This window comes from Spermophilus citellus (genome assembly GCF_964194105.1).
Source record: "Spermophilus citellus genome assembly, chromosome: 2".
Classification (NCBI taxonomy): domain Eukaryota; kingdom Metazoa; phylum Chordata; class Mammalia; order Rodentia; family Sciuridae; genus Spermophilus; species Spermophilus citellus.
The window spans coordinates 124,445,727-124,457,963 of record NC_138183.1 but is presented as its reverse complement, the minus strand read 5'-3'; the positions used below and the strand labels follow the sequence as shown (position 1 = coordinate 124,457,963).

General features: G+C 35.9%; 1 protein-coding gene across 1 annotated transcript in view; it reads left to right on the top strand.

The window, feature by feature from the left end:
- Positions 1-12,237, top strand: part of JAM3 (junctional adhesion molecule 3) — an 87,172-nt gene that overhangs the window by 43,644 nt on the left and 31,291 nt on the right. The window lies entirely within an intron of this gene.

Sequence of the window (12,237 nt, the reverse complement as noted above, 5' to 3'; positions counted from 1 at the left end):
TTTTTCTAATATATGTTTTTTAGTTGTAGATAGACAAAATACTTTTATTTTATTTATTTTTATGTGGTGCTGAGGATCAAACTAACCAAGTGCTCTATCACAGAGTTATAACCCCAGCTCACCTTGCCACATTTCTTATCCAGCCTACAAACAAACAAACAAACAAACAAAAAAAAACTGGTCAAAATGTTTATTTAATCTCTTTCATAGAGTCACAGAAAAAAGAATTATAGGAACCAGCATTTAATGGAAGAGTATTAGACTTGGAGTCCAGGAACACAGTGTGAAGTACTAGCTCTATAACTTGGTTGTGGAATAGCAGGTCACTTCATCACATCATTATTTATCAATTGGAAATAATACCACTTGCTTTATCTTCAAAGGTAATCCTAAGGATTATATCTGAATCGTCTTGCTTCCTTTTCCATCCCTGGAACTATGACATCATTGATGTCCCTTGTTTTGAAAATGAGGAATAATGCCATTGCAGTAAGACATTTTAAAGCTTGATGCCTCTGAAAATACAGAATTAGTTTAATTGATCTCAAACAAATAGGCCTAGTGGAGAATGTAGTGACAACTTATGACAATTGCTTCTCCTGATTACCTTAAAAAAGGCACAGAGGAGAAAAACAAGAAGAGAGTAGTAGGGCTAGTTAGTATTCAGCTGGCCTTTCCATGGTTGTCTGTGCCCATCCAGGACTCCTTTCTAATTCTCTGCACTGGATGTCTGAGCTGATGTGTTTCTCTTGTTGGGGACCAAGTGCCTCTAGGAATAAAGCACATACTGACTCCCACAGTGAATCAAATAGTAGCATTTTTGTTTGCAAAAGGAAAATCAGCATTTTGGGTGTTGTTTATTGTTAAAAAAAATGAAATAAAGAAAAGCGTTTTCTCCTGGGTTTTATTTAGCCTTGACCTGACACAGCTGGTTTTTGTGTAGTGATACTATGGATTAAACCCAGGGACTCATACATGCACTCCACCACCACCAGTCCATTTTTTGCAATTATTAATCTGCTTAAGGACACAATAACCTAGGTCCAGTTTCTTAATATAACTAGTGATGCCATTCTGTGTGGTTTTATAAATCCATTGTCATCTTTGCTTCCTTATAGAGACAGCCCTCCCAGGAGTGGGCCCTGGTGTCTATATTCTCAGAACTCATGCCTTCCTTAGAAGGGATTAAATATAATTGAACAAAAGACCTTGTCATCTGTGCATTTAAGCATATTTTGAAACTCAAAAAATTTAGAATTTCTGGCTTTGGTGTAAATTTAGAAGTCATAATTTTTATATTTTTCATTTTTTTCATCTATGCACACATATCCCTAATATCTCTTCCTTATTCTTATAAGGACACTAGTCATATTGGATTAAGCCCTACCTTATGGCTTTTTTCAACCTTTAAATGCCTTATCATATGAGAAGTTAGGACTTCAGTGTTTGAATTTGGGGGGGAGGGGCACAATTTAGTTCATACATTCTCCTTTCAATTCTCCCCCCCCCCTTTTTTTTTGTAGTCTGTTTTTTGTTCACCTGCTTTAGGCCTCATTTGGGATTTTCCTGGGATCCTCATTTGTATCATTCCACTCATATGTGATTAAATTTTAAAACTTGTTTTTCTCTAGGTCTCTTAGAAAGGCCATTGATCCCTATATAGCAAGTGTAATAATAATGGTAATAAAGAGTTCTTCTAAAATGTTTAATTGTTTATCTTCAATTATTGACAAAAGAATAGTAAAGATTTTCTAATATTTTAACTTTTAGGAAAATGTAGAGGTACAAAATCACACTGAAAATAAAAGGAACATTATTACAAATAGAACCTAGATTTTTTGGATAATATTTCATAGCTTTTTGCATATAAAATAATTTTGAAGACAGAGCATTCCTCTGTCATGATTTGGGTTGTTCTAGTTTGCAAACATAACTTTTAGTTCTACTTGAAATAATTAAGTCTCTGGGAAATCATATAAGCTAAGAATGTCCACTTACCAATTTACAGTGAGAGAGAACACTCCAATGTCAAAAGAAACACTGACACATTGTATATAGTATTGAAATGTAACATTCTATCCCATAAATATGTAACTCACTATGTGTCAATTAAAAATATAAAATGTTTTACAAAAAAAGAAAAAAGAAACACTGACAGACCAGTGATCAGGGGTTGAAATATTGGCTTTCAGCCAGCTTTATTATACACTTGGTATAGATTTTTGTCATGCCATTTGCCATATGTGTTGAAATTGTCTGTATCTCTCTTTCCCACTTGGAACCAGTAACTCTTCCAAAAAACTTCTTGGGTCTTAGCATTACTATTGGGAATCAAGAGTATACGATGAACAAGAATGGCCAAAACTGCAAAGTAGTTACAGTGCTAGCTTATAGTGATCTGAGCAAAGTGGTTTTACACTGTCTTGATCTTGAATAGTTAGCAGCTGGTTCCCAGTTTCTCCCCTTAAGCCACAGACAGCAAAACAGACCTTATTTGCTAATTATTATATGTCTGTTTTCACCTGTCTGGGGGATACCTGAAGGACTAGTGCAGGGTGCTTGTCTCTGTCTTATATAACTAGAAAACCAGGCAAGAACAGTGGACACTACTTGTAAGAGATACAAAGTAACTATAAACCCACAGAGCCTGAAGAGATTCTGGCTAGAGATAAAGACTAGGCACAGAGGTAAAGCTTTGTGAGATTCTTTAGGAGATAAGGATACTCAAAAACAACCACATATATTGGGGAATATCGAAAGCCATGCTTACATCCAGGCAAGACACATACTCAGAGAAAGATCTGAAAAAACTTTAAAATCCTATTTCAGGCTTGATCCCTAGGTTTAAAGCAAGACTAGCTATAGCTAAGAGTGAAGGAGAGCTAGTCTGCAAACTTCATGTATGTTTCAACTTTTGGCATTCAAGGTGATCTCTGCTAATTCAAGGTGATCTCTGTTAATTCAAGGTGATCTCTGTTAAAATGTTAGTGAAATGAGGTTAAAAAACCCTAGGAATCATGATTGAAAAGGAATTGTTTTGCAAAAGTTTGGAAGTCTCAAAATAAACTTGTAACTGCAGTGTTAAATAATAATTTTTATTTTTCAGAAACCATAAATAGCAAATCCTGGGTCAGGGGAAGAATCTGGTTTCAGAGTTATCATATTATAATAATCAAATGCCACATTTTTCAACAATAGAAAAATTGTAAGTATAGAGAGAATAGGAAAACATGACTCATTCAGGGGAATTAAATGGATTGATAGAAGTTGTCTCAGAAGAAACAGACTTTTGACTTATTAGACAAAGACTTTGTTTAAAATATGTTTAAAGATAATATGGGAAAAACAAGGAAGAAGGACTAAAGAAAATCAAGAATATGGTTTGTGAATAAAATGGGACTTATCAATAAAGAGATGGAAATTGTAGAGATGAACCAAACAAAATCTGAAACTAAAACCACAACAATTGCAAGTAAAAGTTTATTTAGAGGGGTTTAGTTGGAGATTTACACAGGTAAAGAAAAGAATCAATGATCCAATTAAAATTATTGAGTATGAGGAGCAGAAAGAACAAGAATGAAAAAATGTGAACAGAAGTTAAGAGACTTTTGAAATACCATTTGAGGAACCATCACACATTATGGGTGTTTCAGAAGAGAGATAAAGGGGAAGAAAGATTATTTTAAGAAATCATAAAGAAAAATACAGGGGCTGGGGATGTGGCTCAAGCGGTAATGTGCTCGCCTGGCATTCGCGGGACGCTGGGTTCGATCCTCAGCACCACATTAAAAAAATAAAGATGGTGTGTCCACTGAAAAATAAATAGTAAAAAATTCTCTCTCTCTCTCTCTCTCTCTCTCTCTCTCTCTCTCTCTCTCTCTCTCTCTTTTTCTTAAAAAAAAAATACATTTCCCAAAGTCCAAGAATCCCAATGGACTCTGAGTAGGATAACCCAAAGAGATCCCCACTAAGATACATAAACTTCCCAAAGCCAAAGAAGAAGAAATCTTTAGAGTAATAAGGAAGAAGTGATTCAACAGATAAAAGGGATCCTCAAGAAAGATTGTAAGCTGATTTTTCATCAGAAACCTTGGAGGCCAGAAGGGACTGGTATGATGTATTTAAAGTGCTGATGAAAAAAAATTCTGTATTAGCCATAACAGTTTTTTGAAAATGAAACAGAAATTAAGATATTGCCAAACAAAAGCTGTAGAAATTCATTATCACTAGAACTTTAGAAGAAATATGAAAAGTAGTTCCTTAGGTTGAAATGACTGTGCACTTTTTTAAAAAAAATATTTTTTAGTTTTAGGTGGCCACAATATCTTTATTTTATTTTTATGTGGTGCTGAGAATCAAACCCAGTGCCTCATGCATGCTAGGTGAGTCCACTACCACTTGAGCCACATCCCCAGCCCCATGACTGTGCACTTTAAAAGACAAGTGCATAATAAATGATTATAATACTATATTGTTTGACACACAGTGTGTAAAGATTTAATTTATGACATCAATAACATAAAGGGGGAGATAGAGTTGAATTTTTGTATGCAAGTGAAGTTACATTGGTATCAGTTCAAATTGTTTTAATCCTCATGATAACCAGAAAAAAAACCCTATAGATTAAAGAAATGAGACACTAAAGGAAATTAGAAGTGAATCACTATAAAATACACCCAAACACAAAAGAAGACAGTGATAGAAGAAATGAGAAAAACGAAAAGCTATATGGCCTACAGAAACAAATATGGAAATGGCAGAATTAAATCTTTCCTTATTTGTGATTACGTTAAATGTAAAATGGGCTAAACACCATGAACAAGTGATATTTATTCCTGAAATTCAAGGATGGTTTAACATGTAATTAATTAAAGTATTGCATTATAGAAATCAAGGAGGAAAACATCATCTTAATGCAGAAGAAGCTTCATTTTCATGATTAAAAAAAGAACTCAGTAAAGTAGGAATAGAAAGAACTTCCTAAACTTGATAAAGGCCATATAGGGGGAAAAAATCACAACTAACATCATACTCAATAGTAAAAGACTGAGCTGGGCATGATAGCACACTACTGTAATCCCAGCACCTTGGGAGACTTGAGGCAGGAGGATTGTGAGTTCAAAGCCAGCCTCAGTAACTTAGCAAGGCCATAAGCAATTTAGTAAAACCCTGTCTTAAAATAAAAAGGACTGGGGATACAGTTTAGTGGCTAAGTGCTCCTGGTTTTAAACCCTGGTATCCAAAAAAAAAAAAAAAAAAAAAGAAAGAATGAAAGCTTTTCCCTTTAAGATCAGAAATAAGACAAAACATGATTATGTTCATCACTTCTGTGTTGTCAGCTTTCTGTTTCTGTGACAAAATACCTGATAAAATCAACTTAAAGAGGGGGAACGATTATTTTGGCTTATAGTTTCAGTCCTTGGTTGGATGGCTTCATTGCTATTGGCCTGGAGTGAGACGGAGGATCCTGGCAGAGAGAGTATGGTGGAGTAGAGCTGCTTACCTTGCTGCAGCTGGGAAGCAGGATGGGAGTGTGGGGTAGAGGCAGATAAGAACCCAGAGAGAAGATATAGTCAAAAATCTAAGATACCTGAAGATATCTAAGATATCTGCCATCAAAGATACTCCCTTCAAAGAGGGTTGAACCTCCTGTGGTTTCCACCACCTCCAAGTAGTTTTCATTCAGCTGTGATCCATCAGTGAACTAATCCACTGCTAAGGCCAGAGCCCTTGTGATCCAAGGGCTGCATAGGAGACCAAGCCCTCAACACATAAACTTTGGGAGATTCTAGATACAAACTATAAAAACTTTACCAGAATGAAGAAAATTTCTAGCTAGAGCAGTTGGTAAGAAAACAGATATCTAGGTTTGAAAGGAAAGAGGTATAATTATCTCTATTTGCAGATGACATGATCTTATATGTAGAAAATCCTAAAAATCACACACATACACACACACATAAATAAACAAATTCAACAAAGATGCATTATACAGAGCAAACACATAGAAGTTATGGTTTCCATTCTGGCATGTGAGGAGCTTGGAGTCCTTACTCCATCCTCATAAGGAAAAGGATCAACCTAAGGATCATCATCTCTTAGATCATTAAGGGAACTGAAATAACACATCAGACCATTGCCCCAAATGGAGAGAAAGACAGGCAGACACATAGAATGCTAATCTACTAGAACAGAAACCCAGTAGCAGAAACATCCATGGGAATCAGTACCAATAGCAGGAACTAGGTACTAGGAAGACCTGAACTAAAAATAAATTGCTGGAGGCTTAGTGTGAACAAGTTAAAAACTCCAGGGAACCTAGTTTTAGGAGGTTCCTGATACTTTTGAGTGTTACCTCCAGGAACCCTATCAGGTTCTCTTAGTGAAAATTGGAGGACAATCCCTTTCAGATGAAGGGAAAATGTATTATTTTGAAATACATCTAGAGCATTCTGTTCTTAACAAGGTCTGCCCACAAGAGAAACTCTTTGCAGACTCTAACCAATTAGGGAATATTATCAGTCCAGTTGACTAGAAAGAAGGGAAATATCTAAGTCCAGCTCACTCTGACCATCTTGTCCAACCTAAGCCCTGAGGGGAGAGGAAAACACTTGTGAAAATCAAAGCCCAAGGGCACAGGTCACTAAAAGATGAAAGACCTAATTATGGGATTATAGGCTGTCTCCCCTGCCCCCACATTACCACTATCTTTAAACACCTATATACCAGTTTTTTTTACTCAGTACATCATGTTTGGCTTTCAACAAAATTCACAAAGTTACTAAAGGGAAAAAGCAATCTGAGAAGTCAGAACTCTGATGTGGCAAAGATGTGGGAATATCAGACCCTTGTCTGATTTAATACAAATGTTATTAATATGCCAAGGGTTCTACTGCAAAAAGTAGACAACATGCAAGAACAGATGAACAATGCAGGTAGAGAGATGAAAATTCTTTTTTTTTTAATTTATTTTTTTATTGGTTGTTCACAACATTACAAAGCTCTTGACATATCATATTTCATACATAAGATTGAAGTGGGTTATGAACCCCCAATTTTACCCCAAATGCAGATTGCAGAATCACGTCGGTTACACATCCACAATTTTACATAATGCCCTATTAGTAATTGTTGTATTCTGCTACCTTTCCTATCCCCTACTATCCCCCCTCCCCTCCCCTCCCATCTTCTCTCTCTACCCCATCTACTGTAATTCATTTCTCTCCTTGTTTATTTTCCCATTCCCCTCACAACCTCTTATATGTAATTTTGTATAGCAATGAGGGTCTCCCTTCATTTCCATGCAATTTCCCTTTTCTCTCCCTTTCCCTCCCATCTCATGTCTCTGTTTAATGTTACTCTTTTCTTCCTACTCTTCCTCCCTGCTCTGTTCATAGCTGCTCTCATTATATCAAAGAAGACATTTGGTATTTGTTTTTTAGGGATTGGCTAGCTTCACTAAGCATAATCTGCTCTAGTGCCATCCATTTCCCTGCAAATTCTATGATTTTGTCATTTCTTATTGCTGCATAGTACTCCATTGTGTATAGATGCCACATTTTTTTTATCCATTCATCTATTGAAGGGCATCTGGGTTGGTTCCACAGTCTAGCTATTGTGAATTGTGCTGCTATGAACATCGATGTGGCAGGATCCCTGTAGCATGATCTTTTAAGGTCTTCAGGGAATAGTCCGAGAAGGGCAATAGAAGGGTCAAATGGTGGTTCCATTCCCAGCTTTCCCAGGAATCTCCAAACTGATTTCCAAATTGGCCACACCAATTTGCAGTCCCACCAGCAATGTACAAGTGTACCCTTTTCTTCACATCCTCGCCAGCACTTGTTGTTGTTTGACTTCATAGTGGCTGCCAATCTTACTGGAGTGAGATGGTATCTTAGGGTGGTTTTGATTTGCATTTCTCTGACTGCTAGAGATGGTGAGCATTTTTTCATGTACTTGTTGATTGAATGTATGTCCTCCTCTGAGAAGTGTCTGTTCAGGTCCTTGGCCCATTTGTTGATTGGGTTATTTGTTATCTTATTGTCTAATTTTTTGAGTTCTTTGTATACTCTGGATATTAGGGCTCTATCTGAAGTGTGAGGAGTAAAAATTTGTTCCAAGGATGTAGGCTCCCTATTTATCTCTCTTATTGTTTCTCTTGCTGAGAAAAAACTTTTTAGTTTAAGTAAGTCCCATTTGTTGATTCTTGTTATTAACTCTTGTGCTATGGGTGTCCTATTAAGGAATTTGGAGCCCGACCCCATAATATGTAGATCGGAGCCAACTTTTTCTTCTATCAGACGCAGAGTCTCTGATTTGATATCAAGCTCCTTGATCCATTTTGAGTTAACTTTTGTGGATGGCGAGAGAAAGGGATTCAGTTTCATTTTGTTGCATATGGATTTCCAGTTTTCCCACACCATTTGTTGCAGATGCTATCCTTCCTCCATTGCATGCTTTTAGCCCCTTTATCAAATATAAGATAGGTGTAACTTTGTGGATTAGTCTCTGTGTCCTCTATTCTATACCATTGGTCCACCCGCCTGTTTTGGTACCAGTACCATGCTGTTTTTGTCACTATTGCTCTGTAATATAGTTTGAAATCTGGTATCCCTATACCGCCTGATTCACACTTCCTGCTTAGAATTGCTATTGCTATTCTGGGTCTTTTATTTTTCCATATGAATTTCATGATTGCTTTATCTATTTCTACAAGAAATGCCGTTGGGATTTTGATTGGCATTGCAGTAAACCTATAGAGAACTTTTGGTAATATCGCCATTTTGATGATGTTAGTTCTGCCTATCCATGAGCAGGGTATATTTTTCCATCTTCTAAGATCTTCTTCTACTTCATTCTGTAGGGTTCTGTAGTTTTCATTGTATAAATCTTTCACCTCTTTTGTTAGGTTGATTCCCAAGTATTTTATTCTTTTTGAGGATATTGTGAATGCAGTGTTTTTCCTCATTTCCGTTTCAGAAGTTTTGTCGCTGATATACAGAAATGCCTTTGATTTATGCGTGTTGATTTTATATCCTGCCACTTTGCTGAATTCAGTTATTAGTTCTAGTAGTTTCTTTGTAGACCCTTTTGGGTCTTCTAGGTATAGAATCATGTCATCTGCAAATAGTGATAATTTAAGTTCTTCTTTTCCAATTTTTATGCCTTTAATTTCTTTCGTCTGTCTAATTGCTCTGGCCAGTGTTTCGAGAACTATATTGAATAGAAGTGGTGATAGAGGGCATCCCTGTCTTGTTCCGGATTTTAGAGGGAATGCCTTCAATTTTTGTCCATTCAGAATGATGCTAGCCTGAGGCTTAGCATAGATAGCTTTTACAATGTCAAGGAAAGTTCCTGTTATCCCTAGTTTTTCTAATGTTTTGAACATAAAGGGATGCTGTACTTTGTCGAATGCTTTCTCTGCATCTATCGAGATGATCATATGGTTCTTATCTTTAAGTCTATTGATGTGGTGAATAACATTTATTGATTTCCGTATGTTGAGCCATCCTTGCATCCCAGGGATAAATCCTATTTGATCATGGTGTATAATTTTTTTGATATGTTTTTGAATCCGATTCGCCAGAATTTTATTGAGGATTTTTGCATCTAGGTTCATTAGAGATATTGGTCTGTAGTTTTCTTTCTTTGAGGTGTCTTTGTCTGGTTTTGGAATCAGGGTGATGTTGGCCTCATAGAATGAATTTGGAAGAGCTCCCTCTTTTTCTGTTTCCTGAAATAACTTGAAAAGTATTGGTATTAATTCTTCTTTAAAGGTTTTGTAAAACTCCGCTGTGTACCCATCCGCTCCTGGGCTTTTCTTGGTTGGTAGTCTTTTGATGGCTTCTTCAATTTCATCCATTGATATTGGCCTGTTCAAATTGTGTGTATCCTCCTGACTCAGTCTGGGCAAATCATATGACTTAAGAAATTTATCAATGTCTTCACTATCTTCTATTTTATCGGAATATAGGTTTTCAAAATAATTTCTAATTGTCTTCTGTATTTCTGTAGCATCTGTTGTGACATTGCCTTTTTCATCCCGTATGTTAGTAATTTGAGTTCTCTCTCTTCTTCTCTTCGTTAGCATGGCTAAAGGTCTGTCGATCTTATTTATTTTTTCGAAAAACCAACTTTTAGTTTTGTTAATTTTTTCAATAGTTTCTTTTGTTTCAATTTCATTGATTTCCGCTCTGATTTTAATTATTTCTTGCCTTCTGCTACATTTGCTGTTGTTTTGCTCTTCCTTTTCTAGGGCTTTGAGATGAAGTGTGAGCTCATTTATTTGTTGATTTTTTTTCTTTTTTTGAGGAATGACTACCAGGCGATGAATTTTCCTCTTAAAACTGCTTTCATTGTGTCCCATAGATTCCGATATGTTGTGTCTGTATTTTCATTTATCTCTAAGAATTTTTTGATTTCCTCCTTTATGTCTTCTGTAACCCATTGATCATTCAGTAACATATTGTTCATTTTCCATGTGATGTAGGATTTTTCCTTCCTTCTTTTATCATTGATTTCCAGTTTCATTCCATTATGATCAGATAAAATGCATGGTATTATCTCCACCCCTTTATATTTACTGAGGGTTACCCTATGGCATAATATATGGTCTATTTTTGAGAAGGATCCATGTGCTGCTGAGAAAAAAGTATATCCATTTGATGATGGTTGATATATTCTATATATGTCAGTTAAGTCTAGGTTATTGATTGTGATATTGAGTTCTATAGTTTCTTTATTCAACTTTTGTTGGGAGGATCTGTCCAATGGTGAGAGAGGTGTGTTGAAGTCACCCATAATTATTGTGTTGTGGTCTATTTGATTCTTGAACTTGAGGAGAATTTGTTTTATGAATGTCGCAGCACCATTATTTGGTGCATAAATATTGATAATTGTTATGTCTTGTTGGTGAATGGTTCCTTTTAACAGTATATAATGACCTTCTTTATCCCTTTTGATTAACTTAGTCTTGAAGTCGATTTTATTCGATATGAGGATGGCCACCCCTGCTTGCTTACGAGGACCGTGTGCGTGGTATATTTTTCCCATCCTTTCACCTTCAGCCTGTGTATGTCTTTTCCAATCAGATGTGTCTCCTGGAGGCAGTATATTGTTGGATTTGTTTTTTTTAATCCATGATACCAGCCTATGTCGCTTTATTGGAGAGTTTAAGCCATTAACATTCAGAGTTACTATTGATATATGGTTTGTACTTCCATCCATGTTTGATTGTTTATCCTTTTTTAAAAAAATTTTGTTTGTTTCTCCATGATTATCTTTCCCCTCAACCTCTGTCTTTACTGAGGCACTTCCCACTGATGGTTTTGGTTATTGTTTTTCATTTCTTCCTCGTGTAGTGTTTTGCTCAAAATGCTTTGCAATGCTGGTTTTCTGGCTGCAAATTCTTTTAACTTTTGTTTATCATGAAAGATTTTTATTTTGTTGTCATACCTGAAGCTTAATTTTGCTGGATACAGAATTCTTGGTTGGCATCCATTGTCTTTCTGTGTTTGAAATACATTGTTCCATGACCTTCTTGCTTTCAGTGTCTGTGATAAAAAATCCGTTGTTAACCTTATTGGTTTACCCCTGAATGTAATCTGTCTCCTTTCTCTTGTAGCTTTTAATATTTTCTCTTTGTTCTGTATATTGGATATCTTCATAACAATGTGTCTTGGCGTTGGTCTACTGTGATTTTGTGTGCTCGGTGTCCTGTATGCATCTTCAATTTGTATATCTGTTTCCTTTTTTATTTCTGGAAAGTTTTCTGTAATTATTTCATTCAGCAGGTTACTCATTCCTTTGGTTTGAATCTCTGTACCTTCTTCTATCCCGATGACTCGTAAGTTTGGTTTTTTTTATGTTATCCCATAACTCTTGGATGTTTTTCTCGTGATTTTTTACCACCCTTTCTGAGTTGGCTAGTCTCTTTTCAAGATGATATATTTTGTCTTCATTATCTGACGTTCTGGCTTCTACTTGCTCCACTCTGTTAGTGATACTCTCAATTGAGTTTTTAATTTGGTTTATCGTTTCCTTCATTTCTAGAATTATTGTTTGATTATTTTTTATAATCTCTATCTCCTGATAAAGATGCTTAACTTTTTCTTTTATCTGTTTATGTAATTCATTCTCAATGTGTTCTTTCGCTGCTTGAATTTGCTGTCTTGTATCCTCTTTAAGGTTCCATTCCATCTGTCTAAGGTGTTCCTTGAGTTCTTTATATGACCATTT